At 45.6% G+C, this 24,832-nt stretch overlaps 1 long non-coding RNA gene across 1 annotated transcript in view; it reads right to left on the reverse strand.

Annotated features, from left to right (window-relative positions):
- Positions 1–6,099: 6,099 nt before the first annotated feature.
- Positions 6,100–24,832, reverse strand: part of LOC142074740 (uncharacterized) — a 63,368-nt gene continuing 44,635 nt past the window's right edge. Inside the window, exon 3 of the long non-coding RNA XR_012670690.1 lies at positions 6,100–6,593. This is a non-coding gene — a long non-coding RNA (uncharacterized LOC142074740). The remainder of the gene's footprint in view (positions 6,594–24,832) is intronic.

A 24,832-nucleotide genomic window follows, 5' to 3' on the forward strand; every position in this document is an offset into this window, starting at 1 on the left:
TTGATAACACACTGATGTTTTCAGTTGTTGCTAAGTGCCCTCCTAGTCCAAGGACAGCTCCCGTGCCTACTGACTGAGCTAGGTACACAAGATGGGAGGGAACATAATCAGGACAGCCAGCCCAGCTGGCTAATGGGGTATTCCATACCATGTGACGTCATGCTCAGTATATGAAGGGTAGGCGTGATCCAGGAAGTACCGATCGCTACTTGGTTATCGGTCAGCGCGGGTGGTGAGCAATTGCATTGTGCATCACTCATTTTGTATATTTTATCATTATCATTATTATTTTCCCTTTTTTCCCCTGTTCTATTAAACTGTCTTTATCTCAACCCACGATTTTTTTCTCACTCTTACCCTTCCGATTCTCTCCCCGTCCCGCTGGGGGTGGGGGGAGTGAGTGAGCGGCTGCGTGGTATTTGGCTGCCTGCCAGGTTAAACCAGGACAGTCCTTTTTTGGCGCCCAACGTGGGGCTCGGAGGGTTGAGATAACGACACATCTGACCCGAACGGGTTAAAACAAATTTGTTATAAGCATTCATTATATCAGTTTAGTACTCGATGTTCACAATGTTGATTTATTTGCTCTCGGAGTTTTTGGATCTGTATTTGGAGTTGTGGTATGTAGCACCTTACTAGGCTGTCTATACTGCTGATTATCAGTTTGTATGTGGGGTTGGTCATCTCTGGGAAATGGATTAAGGTCATTGCTTTGCTATACTGTGTGACACTGGTTTACGTTATGATAAAATTATTGGTCACGAGCCTGTACTCAGCACTGCCATCATTCCTGTTCTTCGGGAGCTATCTTTTGGAAACTATTAATAATTACACTTTTTACGTCTTCACCTCAGAGGATGGATTTAGGGGGGAGACAGGATGGGACACTTTCTCCCACTTGTTCATCTTACCTTCCATATCTTCAGAAACTCCTTTTTCTTCTATCCTCTTCATGAAGACGTCCACAATATTCCCTGAGAATTTTGAATATCCTTGGGATGTTCAAACAAGCATGATCATATTGCTATGTCTCCTGAATGTGGTTCAGGCCTTGTTTAGAGTTAAACAACTATTCAGGAATACTGTCCAGAGATCAACCCCAGCAACAGACACGGTGACTACTCAACCCCCCACGACAGGCACTGTAGCTACTTCAACCCGCACGACAACCACTGTGGCTACTCAAACCCCTACGACAGGCACCGTGGCTACTTCAACCCCCACAACAACCACTATGGCTACTCAGACCCCGGCAACAGTCACTACAGTTACTCCAACCCCCGCAACAGGCACTGCAGCTACTCAAACACCGTCAAGAGTCACTGCAGTTACTCCAACCAGTGCGACAAGCACTGCAGCCACTCAAACCCCGGCAACAGTCACTACAATTACTCCAACCCCCACGACAGGCACTGCAGCTACCCAAACCCTCGCGACGGGTACTACAGCTGAACCAGAGGACCAACCGTCGCTGGTATCCATCGCCCCTGTACAGAAGAAGAAATCTTTGAAGCGGAAGTCAGGTCGTGTAGAAAAGGATGATGGAAAAGCAGGGCCATCACGAGGAGGGGAGGAGGAAGAGGAAGAACTCATAAACGAGACGGAAACCACCCGATCCTTATCCCTGAATGAGTTGCGAGATATGCGGAAAGATTTCGGCCGTCGTCCAGGTGAGCATATTGTTACCTGGCTGCTCCGATGCTGGGATAATGGGGCCAGTAGCCTGGAAGTAGAGGGGAAGGAGGCCAAACAGCTGGGATCCCTTGCTAGGGAAGCGGGTATTGACAGAGCAATTGGAAAAGGGACACAGGTCCTCAGCCTCTGGAGGCGACTGCTGTCAGGCGTAAAGGAAAGGTATCCCTTCAAGGAAGATGTTATATATCGCCCAGGCAAATGGACCACTATGGAGAGAGGTATCCAGTACCTGAGAGAACTAGGCGTGCTGGAGGTGGTTTATAGTGACCTGGACAATGAGCAAGCGCCCAAAGAACCAGATGAAGCCCAGTGCACGCGACCCATGTGGCGGAAGTTGGTACGGAGCGCACCAGCGTCGTATGCCAGTTCTTTGGCAGTACTGTGCTGGAATGAGGAAGAAGCATCAAGGGTAGATGATGTGGTAGGCAGACTCCGGGAATACAAAGAAACTGTCTCCTCCTCCCTTGTCTCGGCTGTGGAGAAACTGTCCCGGGAGGTCCAGCAACTCAAAGAGGATATGTCCTATTCTCCACCTGTATGGACCAGTATCTCAGCCATTAGGAGTCAGCGTTTTTCTCGTCAAGAGAGAGGATATAGAAAGTACACACCACGGGGCACCCTGTGGTTTTACCTGTGTGACCACGGAGAGGACATGAGGAATTGGGATGGAAAACCTACCTTCATCCTAGAGGCACGTGTACGTGAGTTGCAAGGAAAAACAATGACACAAGGGGGTTCTCCCAGGAAAAATGCTGCTCCAGTTTTCAGGAAAAACCTGTCTCACGACGGTCCAGTTTCCAGTGAACAGTTCCCCAGACAGAGTAGAAGGGCTGATCTTACTTTGGATAGTAATGAAGAAATTCTTGACTCACGTTTGCAAGAAGTGAGAGATGGATACTATGACCAGAACTAGAGGGGCCCTGCCTCCAGCCAGGTGGAGGAAAGGGACAACCGGGTTTACTGGACTGTGTGGATTCGATGGCCTGGCACATCAGACCCACAGGAGTATAAGGCTCTCGTAGACACCGGTGCACAGTGTACCCTGATGCCATCAAGCTACAAAGGGGCAGAACCCATTTGTATTTCTGGAGTGACAGGGGGATCCTAAGAGTTAACTGTATTGGAGGCCGAAGTGAGCCTAACCGGGAATGAGTGGCAGAAGCACCCTATTGTGACTGGCCCAGAGGCTCCGTGCATCCTTGGCATAGACTATCTCAGGAGAGGGTATTTTAAGGACCCAAAAGGGTACCGGTGGGCTTTTGGTATAGCTGCCCTGGAGACAGAGGAAATTAAACAGCTGTCCACCTTGCCTGGTCTCTCGGAGGACCCTTCTGTTGTGGGGTTGCTGAGGGTTGAAGAACAACAGGTACCAATCCCTACCACAACAGTGCACCGGCGGCAATACCGCACCAACCGAGACTCTCTGATCCCCATCCATGAGCTGATTCGTCGACTGGAGAGCCAAGGAGTGATCAGCAAGACTCGCTCACCCTTTAACAGTCCCATATGGCCAGTGCGAAAGTCTAATGGAGAGTGGAGACTAACAGTAGACTATCGTGGCCTGAACGAAGTCACGCCGCCACTGAGTGCTGCCATGCCGGACATGCTGGAACTCTAATACGAACTGGAGTCAAAGGCAGCCAAGTGGTACGCCACAATTGACATTGCTAATGCCTTCTTCTCCATCCCTTTGGCGGCAGAGTGCAGGCCACAGTTTGCTTTCACTTGGAGGGGCGTCCAGTACACCTGGAACCAGCTGCCCCAGGGGTGGAAACATAGCCCTACCATTTGCCATGGACTGATCCACACCGCGCTGGAACAGAGTGAGGCTCCAGAACACCTGCAATACATTGATGACATCATTGTATGGGGCAACACAGCAGAAGAAGTTTTTGAGAAAGGGGAGAGAATAGTCCAAATCCTTCTGAAGGCCGGCTTTGCCATAAAACAAAGTAAGGTCAAGGAACCAGCACAGGAGATCCAGTTGTTAGGAATAAAATGGCAAGATGGACGTCGTCAGATCCCAATGGATGTGATCAACAAAATAACAGCCATGTCCCCACCAACTAGCAAAAAGGAAACACAAGCTTTCTTAGGCATTGTGGGCTTTTGGAGAATGTATATTCCAAATTACAGTCAAATCATAAGCCCTCTCTATCACGTGACCAGGAAGAAGAACGACTTCAAATGGGGCCCTGAGCAATGACAAGCCTTTGAACAAGTTAAAAGGAAGATACTTCAGGCAGTAGCCCTTGGGCCAGTCCGGGCAGGACAAGATGTAAAGAATGTGCTCTACACCGCAGCCGGGGAGAATGTCCCTACCTGGAGCCTCTGGCAGAAAGCACCAGGGGAGAGTCGAGGTCCACCCCTACGATGCTGGAGTCGGGGATACAGAGGATCCGAGGCCCGCTACACTCCAACTGAGAAAGAGATATTGGCAGCATATGAAGGGATTCGAGCTGCTTAGGAAGTGGTTGGTACTGAAGCACAGCTCCTCCTGGCACCCCGACTGCCGGTGCTGGGCTGGATGTTCAAAGGGAGGGTCCCCTCTACACATCATGCAACCGATGCTGCGTGGAGTAAGTGGGTCGCACTGATCACAGAACGGGCCTGAACAGGAAACCCCAGTCGCCCAGGAATCTTGGAGGTGATCCCGAACTGGCCAGAAGGCAAAGATTTTGGAATATCCCCAGAGGAGGAGGTGACACGTGCTGAAGAAGCCCCACTGTATAATAAACTACCAGAAAACGAGAAGCAATATGCCCTGTTCACTGATGGGTCCTGTCGCCTTGTGGGAAAACATCGGAGATGGAAAGCTGCTGTATGGAGTCCTATATGCCAAGTTGCAGAAACTGCTGAAGGAGAAGGTGAATCGAGTCAGTTCGCAGAGGTGAAAGCCATCCAGCTGGCCTTGGACATTGCTGAACGAGTAAAATGGCCAGTACTTTATCTCTATACTGACTCATGGATGGTGGCAAATGCCCTGTGGGGGTGGTTGCAGCAGTGGAAGCAGAACAACTGGCAGCGCAGAGGTAAACCCATCTGGGCTGCCGCATTGTGGCAAGATATTGCTGCCCGGGTAGAGAACCTGGCTGTAAAAGTACGTCACGTAAATGCTCACGTGCCCAAGAGTCGGGCCACTGAGGAACATCAAAATAACCAGCAGGTGGACCAGGCTGCTAAGATTGAAGTGGCTCAGGTGGATTTGGACTGGCAACATAAGGGTGAATTATAAGAGATGCAACATATAGATGGGCTCGTGATCGAGGGGTGGACTTAACTATGGACGCTATTGCACAGGTTATCTACGAATGTGAAACGTGCACTGCAATCAAACAAGCCAAGCGAGTGAAGCCTCTTTGGTATGGAGAACAATGGTTGAAATATAAATATGGGGAGGCCTGGCAGATTGATTATATCACACTCCCACAAACCCGACACGGTAAGCGCTATGTGCTCACCATGGTGGAAGCAACCACCGGATGGCTGGAAACATACCCTGTGCCCCATGCCACTGCCCGGAACACCATTCTGGGCCTTGAAAAGCTGTGGAAGGATTTTTATTAAATAACGGACATCCTATGAACATTCCAAGCACTGAGGATTTGTTAGCAATAGTATAAGGCAAGGGTTGCTAAAGAGCAATTATAGTTTTAGAGTCTCTGAAGTGATAGTAGAATAGGGAAAACAGGCTGAGGAATGTAACTATCAGTAGATTATGTAACGGAATGCAGGCGCAGGAAGCGTTCGCATGGACACCTGCTTTTGACCAATCTGTGTATATTAAGATTCGTGTGCTTGCTGACTGTAACCAATAGAGGATTCGTAGGTGCGCGTGTTAATGTGGCTGGCTTATAAAAGTAGCGTAGTATTTTGAAATAAACGAGAATGACCATACCCATACTGGGACTCATCATTACTCCAGGAACGCACTCCCACTCCGACCCCTGGTCACTCCGACATCTGGTAGCAGAGGATGCGGAAACATGCTGGGCTCGTAACCCAGAGGTCTGGTAGCAGAGACTACAATTCTTCGAGACTGCGGTAAGCGCAGCGAGAGAAGGGGAGTGGGAAACAAGCGACTGGGAGAAGTACTATTCTATTGCTCAAACAGATAGAATAGATAACGGTGCAGAGTGGCCAACTGCCTCCCAGAGGGTGAGCTGCTATCAGGGAAAGTGAGGCAGCTGCTACGTTGCTTGCAGGACTACTCTCTAAGAGAGGGATCGAGACAACGGTGAAACAGCTTATCAAGCTAATTAAGTTAGGACAACGTTTGGGACTTTTTAAGGACACTCACACGTTGTTTTCTGTGCCTGAATGGTGGGAGCTGGGGGAACTAATGTGGCAGAAGCTTACTGGAGGTGATAAAAAATTTGAGAAGGACATTAAGTCTGTGTCAGACTTGTGGGGAGACGTACTAGACACTTTAAAAGCTATGAAAGCTGAACGGGAGGTGGCGTGTGCGGCTGTTCAGATGCTGGCTCCGGACCCCATACCGGAACAGTCTAAGAGCATGGAATCCAAGGCGGGACCTTTTGCGCGATTTTTTGGGCTGTCTGCTGTGAAGGGTATGACGGGGTCCACCTGTAAGACTGTTGCCGAATTGCGCGATAGAGTTGAGCAGGACTTAAAAACGCCCGACAGTCTATGTTCGCCATCTTCCCCGACAATATCATCTACGCCACAGCAGCCGGAAGTTGCCGGGGCTGTAGCACAGCAGCAGTGTGAGGCAAAAGCAGAAGAGCAACTGCCGGGCATGAAGGGGGAGGAGTGGCCGGCTCCACCCACCCCCCTAATTCAAGGCGGGGAAACGTGCCGCCCTCCTCCCACTGCCCCTCCTCTCCACCCCCCCTTGCCACTCTTCAATGATTCCTCTGGTGCTGCCACACCGCCATCTAGCGGAAAAGAGAAGAATTCAACAGACAGTATTAATCAGCTGTTAAAAGAGGTTGTGCAACAACTAAAGGACTTGACTTCACAGACTCAGCAAAGAGGAGAACCTTGGTCAACCGCCGGTTCGAGAGACAATTTGCCACCCTGTTTCTCCAGGCCTACCGCAGCTACCCATCCCGGCCGATGGAGAGGAATTGTTTGAGATGCTATTTTGGAAGGACAGTGGGGGGTTGCATCCAACATTGGCCCCATGGCTTTTCTGGTGGTACAGGACAACGGTCAAGGAAAATGGGAACCGCATGATTGGAAGATTCTACAACAAGCCAAAAATACTATATCGCAGTATGGTGTTAAATCGGAAGCCTCACGACAGATCGTTATTTGGATTTTTTCTGCTGATTTGATGTGTCCCCATGATTGTCAAAGTCTGATGAGGCTTCTGTTGACACCTACACAGTTTTTGTTATGGGGATCGTCATGGTCTCACAGGGCAGTGAATGCTGCTGCCCAGCATCAACAACAAGGGGATCCATTATTTGGGATCACAGCTGAGATGCTCATTGGTGGGGGACGTTATGCGGATATAAATGTCCAACTAACTTTTCCTGTCAGTATGTTACAGTTATCTTCTAAGCTTGCTTTAGATGCGTTTCTTTCCTTACCAGGATCGGAAGGCCCTTCTTTCAGCTCGGTGACGCAAGGTGCAACTGAGAAGTATAGCAACTTTATTGATAGGCTTTGGGACGCAGTGATGAACCACCCGGATTTGGGAGAGGACAATAAACAACAAATGTTTAGAATTTTGGCCTTTGATAACGCCAATAACACTACCAAGGCCATTCTAGCCAGTCTGCCCAAAGGGGCAGGAGTGGAAGAAATGCTTTCTCGGGTGGAAAGAGCGGGGGTTCAAAAACAAAATGAGTCGATGGCAGCTGTGCTGCAAAGTGCTGTCAAAGAAGTAGTACAACCATTAGCAGCTGTTGTTAGGCAGCAACATGCTCCAGGAATAGTCCAGCCCTTTAAAGGCATCTGCTTTCGTTGTGGGGAACAGGGGCATAACAGGCGAAATTGTCATGCTCCCGTATGGTGTGATAAGTGTCAAAAAAATACCCATGCTACTAAGGACTGTTCGGGAAACTTCAAATTGAGCGTGGGGAGAGGCCGCGCGCAGACACAAATGCCCCCTCAAAACGACAGCAGCAATCAGGTTTTTTACAAACACACTCACTTGCCACCAAAGGAAGTTTGGGAGTCGACCTGGAAACAACAATAGATTTCACTTTAACCAATACAGAAGTGTGCAAAATCCCTAGCAATGCAGTAGGGCCTTTAGTAGCTGATAGTAATAGGATAGGTGGAATCCTTTTAGGTCGATCTTCTGCAGGAATAAAAGGATTGATTGTAATTCCTGGAGTCATTGATGCAGACTATACCGGTCGAATTCATATTATGGCCTATACAATAAGTCCTCCTCTCTTCATCCCAAAAGGCAGTCGGATAGCCCAGATATTAGCTTTTAAAAATCCTTTAAATCGATCAAACCAAGATTGGGAAGAACGTGGGTGTAAAGGATTTGGTTCTACTGGACCTGCTGTATGTTTCACTGCAAAATTAGACCACCGCCCACTCGAAACTGTGACTTTGAGTCAGGAGAACCTTTCAATAAGAATAAATGCAATGTTGGACACTGGGGCCGACATAACTATTATAAATCGAGCAAATTGGCCGTTGCAGTGGGAAATAGAAACCCCAAAGGCATTAATTGCAGGAGTGGGAGGGAACTCGGCCCCATATATAAGTAGTAAACCGGTTCAAGTGAGTTTCCCAGAAGGCCAGAGGGCAACACTGAAGGTCCATGTTTTGTCGCTCCCTGGAGGATTGGAAGCATTAATCGGACGTGATGTTCTCAGTCAGATCGGGGCAATGCTGACTACAAAGCATTTTTAGTCATGGGCACTGGGGAGCAATCGCCCAACCCACCGTTAACATGGATCTCCAATGACCCTGTTTGGGTTGACCAGTGGCCCGTGACTAAAGAGCGATTGCAAATAACTAAACAACTGGTATCCGAACAACTTATAGAGGGACATATCAAACCATCTGTCAGTCCATGGAATACTCCTATTTTTGTCATCCCTAAGAAAAGTGGGAAGTGGCGTTTACTACATGATTTGAGGAAAATAAATGACCAAATGTTGCCTATGGGAGCCTTACAACCTGGAATGCCATCACCTAATATGTTACCTGAAAATTGGCACATACTTATAGTTGACTTAAAGGACTGCTTTTTCACAATCCCATTGCACCCTCAGGACACTCAGAGATTTGCCTTTTCCATACCCTCGATAAATAAAGCAGCACCAGCAGAGCGGTATGAGTGGGTGGTACTTCCACAAGGGATGAAAAACTCTCCTACATTGTGCCAATTATATGTCGCCTGGGCACTGCAACCGATAAGAGAAAAATGGCCTGACACTATCATCTATCATTATATGGATGATATTTTGTGTTGTCAACAAGTTCCTTTTGAAGTGCATCATATACAACAATTAACAACCATGCTAGCAGACAAGGGACTTGTAATTGCACCAGAAAAGATCCAAAGGTCTCCACCTTGGAAATACCTAGGGTGGATCATTGCACAGGCAAAAATTCGTCCTCAAAAAATAGCATTAAAAACTCCACTCAAAACATTGGCTGATGTGCAGACGGTCTTAGGCGACATCCAATGGGTTCGCAATTGCGCTGGCATTACCAATGCAGACATTAAACCACTAACTGAATTACTGCGAGGCACTCAGCCTGCAGCTGAAATTCATATGACGCACAAACACCACGTAGCCTTACAGCACATTATAAACAAACTTACTATAGCCTGGACCACAAGAAGAATCCTTGAACTGCCACTTTCTTTGCTTATCTGTAACACCGAAGAATCACCTTTTGCTGTTATATGTCAATGGCAAAACAAGAAGGGGGAGATGAAGGGACAACAGGGAATGAACTCTGTGATTGCCATTGACAACAAGAGTAATGATAACTCGCCAAATTCCTCCATTTTTCAAATTTTGGAATGGGTTTTCTTACGGGTACAACCACGTTGCAGTATACAAACTCGTCCTGAAGCTGTAGGGGAATTAATCCGAAAAGGGAGAACGCGAATTATAGAGCTGACAGGACAGGAACCAGCAGACATCAGTATTCCTGTTAACGCTGTAGATTTAGAATGGTGGATACGCCACATGTTGGCCATTCAAGAATCTCTGTTGGGATTTAGTGGAAAGGTGCACTCTCAGCAACCTCAAGGGAAATTGTGGCAGATTCTAAAACGAAATCAGTGGCTAGAAAAACCTAAAGTGATTGTTAGCCCGATACTCGAGGGGTTGACGGTATACACAGATGCGGGAAAATGCTCTAGACAAGCTGCATGCGTATGGTGGGAAACAGATCAATGGTGCAAAAAGATTTTGCAAGGGCAAGCTGGAGATACCTTACAGACTTTAGAATTAATGGCGGTGGTATGGGCATTAGGGAACTGGCCTGATCATCCTTTGAATGTGGTGACTGATTCTCTATATGTAGCTGGGCTTATACCAAGAATTCAAGACGCACTGATTAGGGAAACAAATAATCCTCAGCTAGGGAAACTGTTTATTCAATTAAGATCGACCATCTCCCAGCGAGTGGCTCCGTGTTGTGTCATTCATATCCGTAGCCATCAATGGGAGTTGGGTTTAGGACAAGGCAATCAGATAGCGGACAATCTTGTCAGTCCAGCGTGTCATGTACCACCTGTAGATAAATTTTTACAAGCTAGGCAGGGTCATGAAATATTTCATCAAAACTCAAAGGGTTTAAGAAGGCAATATGGGTTATCAGAAAACGAAGCTCGCTCTATCATACAGGCCTGTCCCAAGTGTGGAAATCATGGACCTGGAATAGGACTGGGCGTTAATCCAAAAGGTCTCAAGGCTTTAGAGCTCTGGCAGACTGACGTCACTCACATTGCTGAATTTGGGCAGCTCAAATATGTGCATGTCACCATAGATACCTTTTCTAAAGTAATATGGGCCACGGCTTTATCGGGTGAGAAGGCTCATCATGTGTATAAGCACCTCCTTGCTTGCTTCGCGGTGTTGGGTGTGCCAGAACAACTGAAAACAGACAATGGCCCTGCTTACACCAGTCAGAAGTTGAGAACCTTTCTGATGAGATGGGGGGTCAAGCATATTACTGGCATCCCAAACTCACCGACGGGGCGAAGTCTAGTAGAACGTACGCATCAGGTATTGAAGGACTATCTAGTAAAGCAAAAGGACCCGCAGATGAGACTGCATAAAGTCCTATTTACCCTAAATTATTTGTGTCTGATGGGAGACAGAGAAGAGCCATCGATTATAATCCATCACCAAAACCTTAAGTTTAACTCTCATACAACGCTTCCGAAACTAAAAGTAATGTATCGAGACCCAATCACTGGCATGTGGCTGGGCCCAGTTTCGGTAATATTTAATGGGAGGGGATACATGTGTGTTTCCACAGATAAGGGACCAATATGGGTGCCTAGCCGAGCGGTGAAGCCTGCGCTCTCACAAGAAGAGGAAGACGTATCAAAGGAATTGTAACGACTGAGACTGTACGTTGTTATGAACTCTCCTTATGAAATAGAAAAAAGCAAAATCAGATGCGAAGACTGTCACCGATGTAAACCCTGGGTGTTATGTGAATGTTATCAATGTGGAAAAAATGGTGGGTTCGGCTTAATCACGCTAATCGATGGTGTGATCACTGTTATCAAAAGAAATTGATTTGACTAAAATATTGTTGATTACTGGGCATGAGATAACTAACACACTTTCATATCAGATCAGCTGTAACCAGTGGACTAGATTAACTGCTGAAAAAGCTTGCTTGTCTATTATTTTAGGTGTTGAGTGTAAACGACATAACCTGGTGCCAGAGATCTGGAAAGTACCCTTTAACCAATGGGTTGCAACAAAAGAAAAATGTCAAAAGCGGTTCGCATGGAAAGTAAAGCAAAACAATTACGAAACCTGGTGATTGGAACATTAGTAGTAGTGATGGTAGTCCCTGTGACTATGTCCATACATCACATAGAGCCTAGGAAAATATGTGGGTTACCTGGGCAAACAAAACAGATCAATCTGTGTTTTGTTTGTCTCTTGCTACGGCAACTGAGCCTTTCAGAACCTGTTTGGTGGGCGTGCCTGGTTTCTGGGTAGAAGAGTTTATGTGTTGCATGAACCTATCCGATCATGGTGAGTCTATACATAAACAATTACAATGGTTAAAAAACCATGTAAGCATGATACCACAAAATCATGGCATTTTAGATGAATGGCTCATGAATATTTTTAGAGAGTTGCCGTAATGGCTGATAGCTTTGATAAAAGAAGGCTTGCGTATATTGATTATCATCTTAATATTGTGTGTATGCTTTTTGTATTGCTTTTGGTTGTATAAAAAAAAAAAAGGCTGTATCGAAAGTAGTAAATCAGGCTTGGATTGTTCAAAAACAAAAAGGGGAATTTGTGGAAGGATTTTTATTAAATAACGGACATCCTATGAACATTCCAAGCACTGAGGATTTGTTAGCAATAGTATAAGGCAAGGGTTGCTAAAGAGCAATTATAGTTTTAGAGTCTCTGAAGTGATAGTAGAATAGGGAAAACAGGCTGAGGAATGTAACTATCAGTAGATTATGTAACGGAATGCAGGCGCAGGAAGCGTTCGCATGGACACCTGCTTTTGACCAATCTGTGTATATTAAGATTCGTGTGCTTGCTGACTGTAACCAATAGAGGATTCGTAGGTGCGCGTGTTAATGTGGCTGGCTTATAAAAGTAGCGTAGTATTTTGAAATAAACGAGAATGACCATACCCATACTGGGACTCATCATTACTCCAGGAACGCACTCCCACTCCGACCCCTGGTCACTCCGACAAAAAGCAAGTCCTGTGGCGACATGGCACCCCAGAAAGAATTGAGTCAGACAACGGGACTCACTTCCGAAACACCCTCATAGACACCTGGGCCAAAGAGCACGGCATTGAGTGGGTCTATCACATCCGCTATCGTGCACCAGCCTCCGGGAAAATCGAACGATACAATGGACTGCTAAAGACTACGCTGAGAGCAATGGGTGGTGGGACATTCAAACATTGGGACACACATTTAGCAAAGGCCACCTGGTTAGTCAATACCAGGGGATCTGCCAATCGAGCTGGCCCTGCCCAATCCAAACCCTTACGTACTGTAGATGGAGATAAAGTCCCTGTCGTGCACATAAGGAATATGCTGGGGAAGACAGTCTGGGTTACTCCTGCCTCTGGCAAGGGAAAACCCATCCGTGGGATTGCTTTTGCTCAAGGACCTGGGTACACTTGGTGGGTGATGCGAAAGGATGGGGAGGTCCGGTGTGTACCTCAAGGGGATTTGATTTTGGGTGAAAATAGCCAATGAACTGAATTTTGATGTCAACTGTTACATGATATTGTATATCATTATTTCTATGATATAGCAGTGGTATAGCAGTGAAAATCACCCAGATTAATGAAGAATGAACTAACTCCGATGAAACCGAGCGAAGTGCAACGATGATAGAACTGGACGAGCGCAGCAGTACCGAAATGAGAACTGGCTTCAGGATGCAACGGCCCAACACCGCACACCATCTCTTCGGCCCTGAAAGACTGTTATAACAGATGGAACCCAAAGTCATGGACTAAATGAACTCAGTGGACATTTTAGAGGGATAGTCCGTAGACCGAGGGAATGATATCTGTGCGTGCATATATATATATGTGTGTATATATAAAGAAAGATAGTGGTGGTTAATTGAAATGTATTAAAAAAAGATGTGAGACCTAAGCACGACGTAAATGGTATGGAATAAGGGGTGGATACTGTCCTGGTTTCGGCTGGGATAGGGTTAAATTTCTTCCTAGTGCTGTGTTTTGGATTTAGTACGAGGAGAATGTTGATAACACACTGATGTTTTCAGTTGTTGCTAAGTGCCCTCCTAGTCCAAGGACAGCTCCCGTGCCTACTGACTGAGCTAGGTACACAAGATGGGAGGGAACATAATCAGGACGGCCAGCCCAGCTGGCTAATGGGGTATTCCATACCATGTGACGTCATGCTCAGTATATGAAGGGTAGGCGTGATCCAGGAAGTACCGATTGCTACTTGGTTATCGGTCAGCGCGGGTGGTGAGCAATTGCATTGTGCATCACTCATTTTGTATATTTTATCATTATCATTATTATTTTCCCTTTTTTCCCCTGTTCTATTAAACTGTCTTTATCTCAACCCATGAGTTTTTTCTCACTCTTACCCTTCCGATTCTCTCCCCGTCCCGCTGGGGGTGGGGGGAGTGAGTGAGCGGCTGCGTGGTATTTGGCTGTCTGCCAGGTTAAACCACGACAGATGACGATCAGTATTGCAAGTAAAAATAACTGTTTGAGCCAATTTAAATTTGGAAGCCATGAAAATTTACTTCTCGGGTTAAAAGTTCCCAGATATTTCGATTTCTATTCCATTTTGGCAATAGAAATTGGGATTCAGCTTTACTGATCATCATAATTAATATCAACAGGATCCACATTTTCTACTCCTAAACCCACAATTCCTAATTAATTTAGTTTCCTTTCTAACAATAAGTATTGTAAATATCACAAATAATTTAGCAACATCTGCGGTGACTCATCAAGTACGCCTTAAAGTTAATTTCAATGGTTCCTTAGGTGTAGATGTCCACGGTCTAGAAGGTATTTTTTTTTATTCTGGTGTAATGAATCCAAGAGTTTATTTCTTCTAATTTTACAGCAGTGTTTGTTGTTAATAACACTTGGAAGGGTCCTTTCCACTTTTCTCCAAAGGGGTCGTCCTTCCACGTTCGCAGGTAGACTTGGTCTCCTGGACTGAATGAATGTACCAGAAATTCAAGGGGTAAAGGTGTCCTCAAAAGAACATATTTGTGTAAAGAACTCGCCATTTTACTCAAAGACAAGAGATATTCAGTTAACACTTTTTCTCCTATTACATGCATTTGTTCAGATCTTCCTGTTAGATTGACATTATAAGGTTTACCATACAAAATTTCAAATGGACTTATTTTTTCTCTAGCTCTCGGGGTCACCTTAATTCTTAAAAAGGCAAGTGGTAAAGCTTCGATCCATTTCAACTGAGCTTCCTGACATATTTTAGAAATTTGTCTCTTTAATATTTGGTTCATTCTCTCTACCTGTCCACTAGATTGTGGTCTCCAAGGGGCATGTAAATCTCATTTGATTCCTAGTGTCTTACTCATATTCTTAATAACCTCTGCTACAAAATGTGGGCCTCTATCAGAGGACATCTCTAAAGGGACTCCAAATCTTGGAATAATTTTTTTTAATGTGTTTTGTTACCTCTTTTGCCTTGTTGGTTTGACACGGGAAAGCTTCTGGCCATCCAGAGAAGGTCTTTACTAATACCAATAAATATCGGTATTGGTTGCACCTTGGTAATTCTGAAAAATCTATTTGCCAATACTCACCGGGAGTTATGCTTTTCCTTACCTCTTCAGGAGGGGGTCGGATTTGTATTTTTGGATTGTTCCTAAGACAAATCTCACATTTATTACTCACACTTTTAGCAATCAATAACATTTTAGTCCCTATTGCATATCGTTTTACCGACTCAACCATTGCTTCTGCTCCCATATGTGTACCATTAATTTCTTCATGATTTCAGGAGTTACCATACATTGTCCATGTGAAGTAATCCATCATCCTTGATCATTCTTTTTGCACTGTAATAGCTCAGCCAACTTATTTTCTTTTTCGTTATAATTTGGGGTGTAGTATTTAGCGCCACACGCTTGGCAGCTTCATCTGCCTTTCAATTTCCTTGTATCACTTTTGAGTTTCCTCTTTGATGCGCTTTACAATGAATCACAGCAACTTCTTTGGGTTTTTTGTACTGCTTCCAGTAAATTTAAAATCTCTGTTCCATACTTCATAGGTGAGCCACTGGCAGACAAAAGTCCTCGCTCTTTCCATATCGCTCATTGGGCATGAACAATTCCAAAAGCATATTTAGAGTCTGTATAAATATTAACTCTTTTACCCTTAGTCAGATCTAAAGCTCTTGTCAAAGCTCTTATCTCTGCCTTCTGGGCGGATGTGTTTGGAGGTAATGCTTTTACTTCTCGATCTTCGGTTAAAGTTACCATGGCATAGCCGGCCCTCCTTTCTCCTTTCACAATAAAGCTGCTTCCATCAGTAAATAATTCTTCATCCGGAGTCTGGAGAGGGACATCTTTCAGGTCTGGCCTGCTGGCATATACCTGTTCGATAACTTGTAAACAATCATGATTAGGATCACACTCTTTTTCACTTGGCATTAAAGAAGCAGGATTTAAAATTGCACTTACTTTCAAAATGATGTCATCTTGTTCCACTAACAGAGCTTGATATTGTAAATTGAGGGGGTGCCATCCTGCAAATGGCCTTTTTTCTATCATTTCCCAATCTTCGTTGTCCTTGGGAAATCTCAAACCCCAAATAAATTACAGTTTGTTTTGCAATTTGTGCTTTCTTTTCTGACACCCTGTACTCAGCCATTCTCAGAAAGTTTAGGAGGCTAACAGTCTTTTCTTTGCGAATCTCAATAGTATCTGCTCCCAATAGGATGTCATCAACATACTGAAGGAGGGTGATTTGATCTTCCTTACCGGACCACTGTTCCAGTTCCTTATTCAGGGCTGCTCCAAAGATAGTTGGGCTATTTTTAAACCCTTGTGGCAGCACAGTCCAGCAGAGCTGAGTTCTCCTCCCAGTCAACGGATCTTCCCCTTCAAAGGCAAAAATCTTTTGACTGTTTTCTTCCAGACGTATACTAAAGAAAGCATCTTTCAAATCTAAAACAGAGAAATGTGCATTTGATTCATTGATAGTTGTTAGCAGCATATATGTATTAGGGACTACTGGATGAATGTCCACCACTAATTGACTTATTGCTCTTAAATCTTGAACCAGCCTATATCCTTGGTTATGTGGCTTTTTTCACTGAAAGGATAGGAGTAATCAGATTGACATTCTCTTAAAAGTCCATATTTGAGAAAATTATTTATTATTGGTTCCAAACCTTTTCTGGCTTCTATACTAATAGGATATTGTTTCTTTCTTACCGGTCGAACTCCTGTTTTCAATTCAACTTTTACCGGTTCCACATGTTTTGCTCTTCCTGGTTTCTCTGTCGCCCAAACAAAAGGGTAAACTGATTTCTTCAGATTCTTCTGTGTTTGTCTGTAATAAATAAACTTGTGCTTGCCAGGCATTAGCTTCAGGAAAATGAACTTGGATTTTTCCTTTTTTAAAGTTAATTTGTGCTCCCAATTTATTCAATAAATCCTGCCCTAAGAGAGGCATGGTGCATTCCCGTATATATAAAAATTCATGCATCAATGTTTTTACTCCAATTTTACATTTTAAAGGTTTCATCAAAGGCTTTACCTCTTTCTTTCCCGTGACCCCAACAATAGATACATTAAATTTACTCATTGGTCCTTTACATGTATTTATAACAGAATATTTTGCTCCAGTGTCCACTAAAAAATCAACTACTTCATCTCCCAGCTTTACTGGAACCAGGGGCTCAGCTGGAAGAATATCATTTTCTGCCCCCAGTCCCTATCATTCAGAATCCTCTCCCATCATAAGTAGATCATCTTCAGGTGGGATTTGTTGTGGCTGGCTAACTTTCCTATTCTCTGGACATTCATTTTTTCAGTGTCCTTGCTTCTTACATAAAGCACATTGATTGATCCCTAATGGAGTAGACTGTTTAAATATATTTCCACATCCTCTACCTCTGCCCCTTAAGTACTCTTTGCTTTTACCTCTCAAATATCCTCTGCCCCTACCTCCAGCAGATCCTTGGGCATTCACAAAAGCAGCCACAAGAATAGCAGCTTTCTGTTTCCTATCGTTTTTTCTTTCATTTTCCATATTAGTTTTTTTCCAATACCACCCTCTTTTCTTCAGGAGTTAACAAATTATTTAAAAGAATTTGAATATCTTGCCAATCTGGATTATGATTTTTAATAATTGTCTTAAAAGATCGATATACCTTTTCAGGATTTTCCCTATATGATCCTGCCAATTCTTTCCAATTCATCAAATCAGAAGTAGTAAAAGGTATTTTCACAAACACTGGTTCCCCCCTTGGGCCCACAGCCTGACGAAGGGGTGGTAATAAGGCAGACCCCTGTTGGGTCCTAGTTCTGCCAGCTATTGGACTAAATGTATTACTTCCCCTTGCTTCAGTTTCAAAACTTTCATTTTTACTCGGTGCCACCAACATCTGTATATCTTCTTCCTCTTCTCCTAGTTTTAAACACCATTTTCCTATACTACAAGCAGAACAACAATGCGTTTTTGGTTCCTTGTCCTCCATCATCATCATCACCACATTAGAATCTGAGTCTAAAAGTTTACATTCCTTCCGAATTTCATGATCATTTCTCAAGGTAAAGAACAAGTCCACATAAGGGACCTCATCCCATTTACTCTGGTTGTCCACAAAATAACATAAGTTGCAAGATAGTATTATATTGCAAAGTTCCCAATTCTGGCCATTTTACCTCATCTTCTAATTTATACATTGGCCACCATTTAGTACAAGACTCAATTAATTTCTCCTTTCTCAAAGGATCTCCCCCAAATTTTCCCCAATGTTTTATGATGCATCCAAGGGGAGAGCAAGGTGTTACTTTAGACTGTTGAGTTCCCATATTTTTGCCCAAAACGAACGTTCTTAACCATGATTTCATATACTCCAGTCGTCACTGTCAAACGTATATGAATATACCCTTTTTACCTTTGGCGCCACAATTTCATATAGTCCAGTCGTCACTGTCAAACGCATATGAATATACCTTTTTTACCTTTGGCCACAATTTCATATACTCCAGTCATCACTGTCAAACGTATATGAATATACCCTTTTTACCTTTGGCGCCACAATTTCATATAGTCCAGTCGTCACTGTCAAACGCATATGAATATACCTTTTTTACCTTTGGCCACAATTTCATATACTCCAGTCGTCACTGTCAAACGCATATGAATATACCTTTTTACCTTTGGCCACAATTCCTTACCAAATGCATGCACAATTTTATACCTCAGAACAATATCTCATTTACCTTAGCGTTGCACCGTTGAGTCGCTCACCTGCTCTGGTCGGGGAGAATACTCACGGAGTCCCCGATCAAAAGGTCGGTGCGCGCTGGAGTCCAGAGAGCAGGGTCTCCCCACCAAGAGCCGGCAAGTTGATCCAGGCAAGGCTTCACAGCAGTCCCATCTGGGTCGCCAAAAACTGTAGTCCAAAAAGTCGATTCGTGCCTGGCACGCAAGTAACCAATTCCACACACTCAGGAGAGATATTGTTTTATTCAGGCCTGGGTGCTCGGTGGAATTGCCACAAATCAAGCACACCTGGTCTAGTCACCTTTCTGTTTATATCCATGCTTCTCATACATATTTTAAGATTCTCTTTCACATATTCATTAAATTTCCAAGAACGAATTATAATATTACATCATCCTAGACGCATGCGCACTAAAGTCTTTAGGGTCTTCTTGAGGGTCTCAGGTGATCTCTGGTGGTTAGTAGGGTAGTGAACTCTTCATGAACCCATCCCTTTCTTTCCTTATAAGGTCGAGGTTTGTCTCCAAGCCATGTCTGGACCACGTTCATTTATGGTTCTTAATTTCAAGGTTAATCATTACTAGGGTCTAACAATGCTACACACCTGCAAACACAATACCTGTTAGTTACCTAACTCCTAAGCAACAAGTCTTCATTGTTTAGAATTAAAGAAGCGAGCAGTATGGAATAATAGGTACTGTAACAGACTGTATCTACTGCATCAATTCCATCACTAGGCTTTGAATATTCCAAGAAAGGTGCCAAAAATGTGCTGGAGAAATGCGTGTTCAAAGAATCAACCCATTTTATACAAGCCACTAGTATCCAACAGAGAAAAGATTAATGCACTACTAACCTTCATTTTACGTTAGGCTTTTAAATATCAGTACCTTACATGTTTCAGATTTGTAACATCCTTTTAATGTTTAGTTAATCAGTAATGCATTGTTGTGGTTTAAACTGGCAGGCACCTAAACACCACACAGCCACTTGCTCACTCCCCCCGCCTCAGAGGGATGGGGGAGAGAATTGAAAAAAAAAGTAAAATTCGTGAGTTGAGATAAAGACAATTAAAAAGGACAGAAAAGGAAGGGAAAATAATAATAATGATGATGATGATGATGATGATAGAAGAATATACAAAATAAGTGATGCACAATGCAATTGCTTACCACCCACTGACCGATGCCCAGTCAGTTCCCGAGCAGCGGTCACCACCCCCCGGCCAACTCCCCCAGTTTATATACCGAGCATGACGTCATATGGTATGGAATATCCCTTTGGCCAGTTTGGGTCACCTGTCCTGGCTGTGCCTCCTCCCAGCTACTCCCTAGCAGGGCATGAGAAGCTGAAAAGTCCTTGACTAGAGTAAGCACTACTTAGCAACAACTCTAACATTAGTGTGTTATCAACATTATTCTCATACTAAATCTAAAACAGAGCACTAAACCAGCTACTAGGAAGAAAATTAACTCTATATCCCAGCCAGAACCAGGATAATATCCACCCCTTATTCTATACCATCTACGTCATGTCCAAGTCCCACACTTTCCAATACATTCCAATTAATCACCACTACTTTTCCTGTCCTTTGATATATACACATAGATATCATTCCCTTAGTCTATGGGCCATCCCTCTAAAATGTCCACTGAGTTCATTTAGTCCATGACTTTGGGCTCCATCTGCCATAACAGTCTTGCAGGGCGGGAGAGATGGTGTGTGGTGTTGGATTGTTGCATCCTGAAGCCAGTTCTAGTTCCATTACCGCTGCGCTCGTCTGGTTCTATCATTGTTGCACTTTGCTCAGTTTCATCGGAGTTCATCCTACATTAATCTGGGTGATTCTTACTGCAATACCATTGATATGGCATATAGTAACCATAGAAGTGATGACATACAGTATTATATAGTTATTAAGATCATACAATCCAGTTCATTGGCTATTTTCACCCAAAATCAAATCCCCTTGAGGTACACACCGGACTTCCCCATCCTTTCGCATTACCCACCAAGTGCACCCAGGTCCTTGAGCAAAAGGAATCCCACGAATGGGTTTGCCTTTGCCCGAAGGAGGAATAACCCAGACTGTCTTCCCCAGCATATTTCTCATATGCACGACAGGGACTTTACACCCCTCTACAGTAAACAAAAGTTTCGACTGGGCAGGGCCAGATCAATTGAAAGATCCCCTGGTGTTTTCTAACCACGTGGCTTTTGCTAACTGTGTGTCCCAATGCTTGAATGTCCCACCACCCATTGCCCTCAGCGTAGTCTTTAGCAGCCCGTTGTATCGTTCGATTTTCCCGGAGGCTGGTGCATGGTAGGGGATGTGATAGACCCACTCAATGCCATGATCTTTGGCCCAGGTGTCTATGAGGGTGTTTCGGAAATGAGTCCCGTTGTCTGACTCAATTCTTTCTGGGGTGCCATGTTGCCATAGGACTTGCTTTTCAAGGCCCAGGATGGTGTTCCTGGTGGTGGAATGGGGCACGGGATATGTTTCCAGCCATCCTGTGGTTGCTTCCACCATGGTGAGCACATAGCGCTTGCCTTGTCAGGTTTGTGGGAGTGTGACATAATCCATCTGCCAGGCCTCCCCATATTGTTATTTCAGCCATCGTCCTTGTCCTGGTTTCGGCTGGGATAGGGTTAAATTTCTTCCTAGTGCTGTGTTTTGGATTTAGTATGAGGAGAATGTTGATAACACACTGATGTTTTCAGTTGTTGCTAAGTGCCCTCCTAGTCCAAGGACAGCTCCCGTGCCTACTGACTGAGCTAGGTACACAAGATGGGAGGGAACATAATCAGGACAGCCAGCCCAGCTGGCCAATGGGGTATTCCATACCATGTGACGTCATGCTCAGTATATGAAGGGTAGGCGTGATCCAGGAAGTAGCGATCGCTACTTGGTTATCGGTCAGTGCAGGTGGTGAGCAATTGCATTGTGCATCACTCATTTTGTATATTCTATTATTATTAATGTTATTTTCTCTTTTCTGTTCTATTAAACTATCTTTATTTCAACCCACGAGTTTTTTCTCACTCTCACCCTTCCGATTCTCTCCTTGCCCCACCAGGCGGGGGGAAGGAGCGAGTGGCTGCATGGAATTTGGCTGCCTGCCACGTTAAACCACGACAGTCCTCCATACCAGAGAGGCCCAGAGAGGCTTTACTCGCTTGGCTTGCCTGATTGCAGCGCATGTTTCACATTCATGGATAATCTGTGCAATAGCGTCCATGGTCAAGTCCACCCCTCGATCACGAGCCCATCTATATGTTGCGTCTCTTCCTTGATGGCCTGAGGCGTCATGGGCCCACCAGGCTATAAATAATTCACCCTTATGTTGCCAGTCCAGATCCACCTGAGCTACTTCAATCTTAGCAGCCTGGTCCACCTGCTGGTTGTTTTGGTGTTCTTCAGTGGCCTGACTCTTGGGTACGTGAGCATCTACGTGACGTACTTTTACAGTCAGGTTCTCTACCCGGGCAGCAATATCTTGCCACAATGCGGCAGCCCAGATGGGTTTACCTCTGCGCTGCCAGTTGTTCTGCTTCCACTGCTGCAACCACCCCCACAGGGCATTTGCCACCATCCATGAGTCAGTATAGAGATAAAGTACTGGCCATTTTTCCTGTTCAGCAATGTCTAAAGCCAGCTGGATGGCTTTCACCTCTGCAAACTGACTCGATTCACCTTCTCCTTCAGCAGTTTATGCAACTTGTCATTGTTGTGGTTTAACCGCAGCTGGCAACTAAGCACCACACAGCCGCTCGCTCACTCCTCCCACAATGGGATGGGGGAGAGAATCGGAAGAGTAAAAATGAGAAAACTCATGGGGTGAGATAAAGACAGTTTAATAAGTAAAGCAAAAGCTGCGCACACAAGCAAAGCAAAACAAGGAATTCATTCACTACTTCCCATCGGCAGGCAGGTGTTCAGCCATCTCCAGGAAAGCAGGGCTCCATCATGCGTAATGGTTACTTGGGAAGACAAACACCATCACTCCGAACGTCCCCTCTTCCTCCTTCTTCCCCCAGCTTTTATATTGCTGAGCATGACGTCATATGGTATGGAATATCCCTTTGGTGAGTTGGGGTCAGCCGTCCCGGCTGTGTGCCCTCCCAACTTCTTGTGCACCCCCAGCCTACTCGCTGGTGGGTAGTGTGAGAAGCAGAAAAGGCCTTGACTCTGTGTAAGCACTGTTCAGCAATAATGAAAACATCCCTGTGTTATCAACACTCTTTCCAGCACAAATCCAAAACATAGCCCCATACTAGCTACTATGAAGAAATTTAACTCTATCCCAGCCAAAACCAGCACATTCTCCAGCCCTTATTCCATACCATTTACGTCATGCTCAGGTCCCACACTATCCAGTACATCCTCATTAACCACCACTCCCCTTCCCATCTTTTAATATAATATGCAGATATCATTCCCTTAGTCTATGGACCACTCTTGTACAATGTCCAGAAATGCCCACAAAATGTCCATTGAGTTCATTTAGTCCGTGACTTTGGGCTCCATGTCTTATGGTGGTCACTCAGGAGAGGAGAGGTGGTGTGTTGCGTGGAGTTACTGGGCACCAAAGCCAGCTCAGGTCGGGTCACTGCTGCACTTGCACTGCTTCTTGTAAGGCTTATCCTCCATTGGTTCAGGTGGTTCCTGCTATAGTAATTCCCATAACATGCAACTCAAATCATGGGTTACAACAATTTAAAGGTATATCCATTACAATCTCCACCCCTGGTCCCTTTGGTCCAGACCATAGGGTTTAACATTGCGATGAACTCCTCCCCTTGCCCCTGCTCCGGCTTGGACTTATCCACAGACTGCAGTCCCTTAGGGTGTACCTGCTCCAAGTGGAGCCTTATCTATGAGCCACAGTCTCTCCAGGGGTATACCTGCTGCGACATAGACTTATCCACAGCCACAGTCACTTTGAGATGCACCTGTTCGAGCGTGGCCTTCTCTATGGGCCACAATGCCTTCAGAGATATACCTACCTGCTCCAGCATGGCCTTACCCACAGCCACAGTCCCTCCAGGGGTGCAGCTGCTCTGTCGAGGTCTTATCCATGGCCACACGCTTTGAGGTGCTCCAGGATGACCTCATGCACAGCCACTGATGCTTCAAGGTGTACCTGCTGCAGCATGGACTTATCCACAGCCACAGATGCTTCGAGCCACCGAGGCGAAGGGCTCCGGAGCGGAGGATCGCGCCGGGGGACCCTTCCTGAAGCGGCAAAACCACGGCAAAAACCGCGAAGGCAAAAGCGCAGGGAGCAAGAGGGTGCCCCAGCCTCCACCCCCTCCCCCGAGCCGGAGGAGTGAGCTCCTGACGAGCGGCAGCTCTGACTCAGCGTGGGCGGGGACAGGAGGGACGGCGGCCAAACCCTCTCAGATACAAGAGCAGCCCCCATGGAGCGCGGCGACCAGGGTGGGCAAACAGGGCGTGGCACGTCAGAAGGGCGTGGTGCGGCAGTTTGCGCGGCAGTTCGCGCCGGCAGGGCGCAGCCCCCCTCCAGGCTCCAGAGGCTAGCTCAACTCGTGGTCGTCACCCTCCCAGAAGAGGACCTGGCCATGGTTTCCACTCGGCCGAAAGCCATCGCCAGGAGAAACGTGGCTACCCAGACGGAGCCCCTACGCAAACACACATCTGTCCAGGTCTCCGGCTGCAGGGAGTGCCTGAGGCTGTCCCTTGTACAGAAGGGCAGCAGAGATGACGCCTGTGTGTGCTGCGACCAGGTGGATGATCTGCTCAGCCTGGTGGCAGAGCTGAAGGAGGAAGTGGAGAGGCTAAAGAGTATCAGGGAGTGTGAGAGGGAGATAGATTGGTGGAGCCGCACCCTGCCGTCCCTGAGGCAAGGGCAGCACACGGGGGCTCCGCAAGAAGCGGAGGAACCCCTGCCCTCTTGCCACCAGGCAGAAGGAGGAGACCCAGGCGATGGAGGGGAATGGACACAGGTCCCTGCTCGGGGTGCCAGGCGAACCCCCGCCCGGCCTCCCTCACCTCAAC

Source organism: Calonectris borealis, chromosome W (genome assembly GCF_964195595.1).
Source record: "Calonectris borealis chromosome W, bCalBor7.hap1.2, whole genome shotgun sequence".
NCBI lineage: Eukaryota > Metazoa > Chordata > Aves > Procellariiformes > Procellariidae > Calonectris > Calonectris borealis.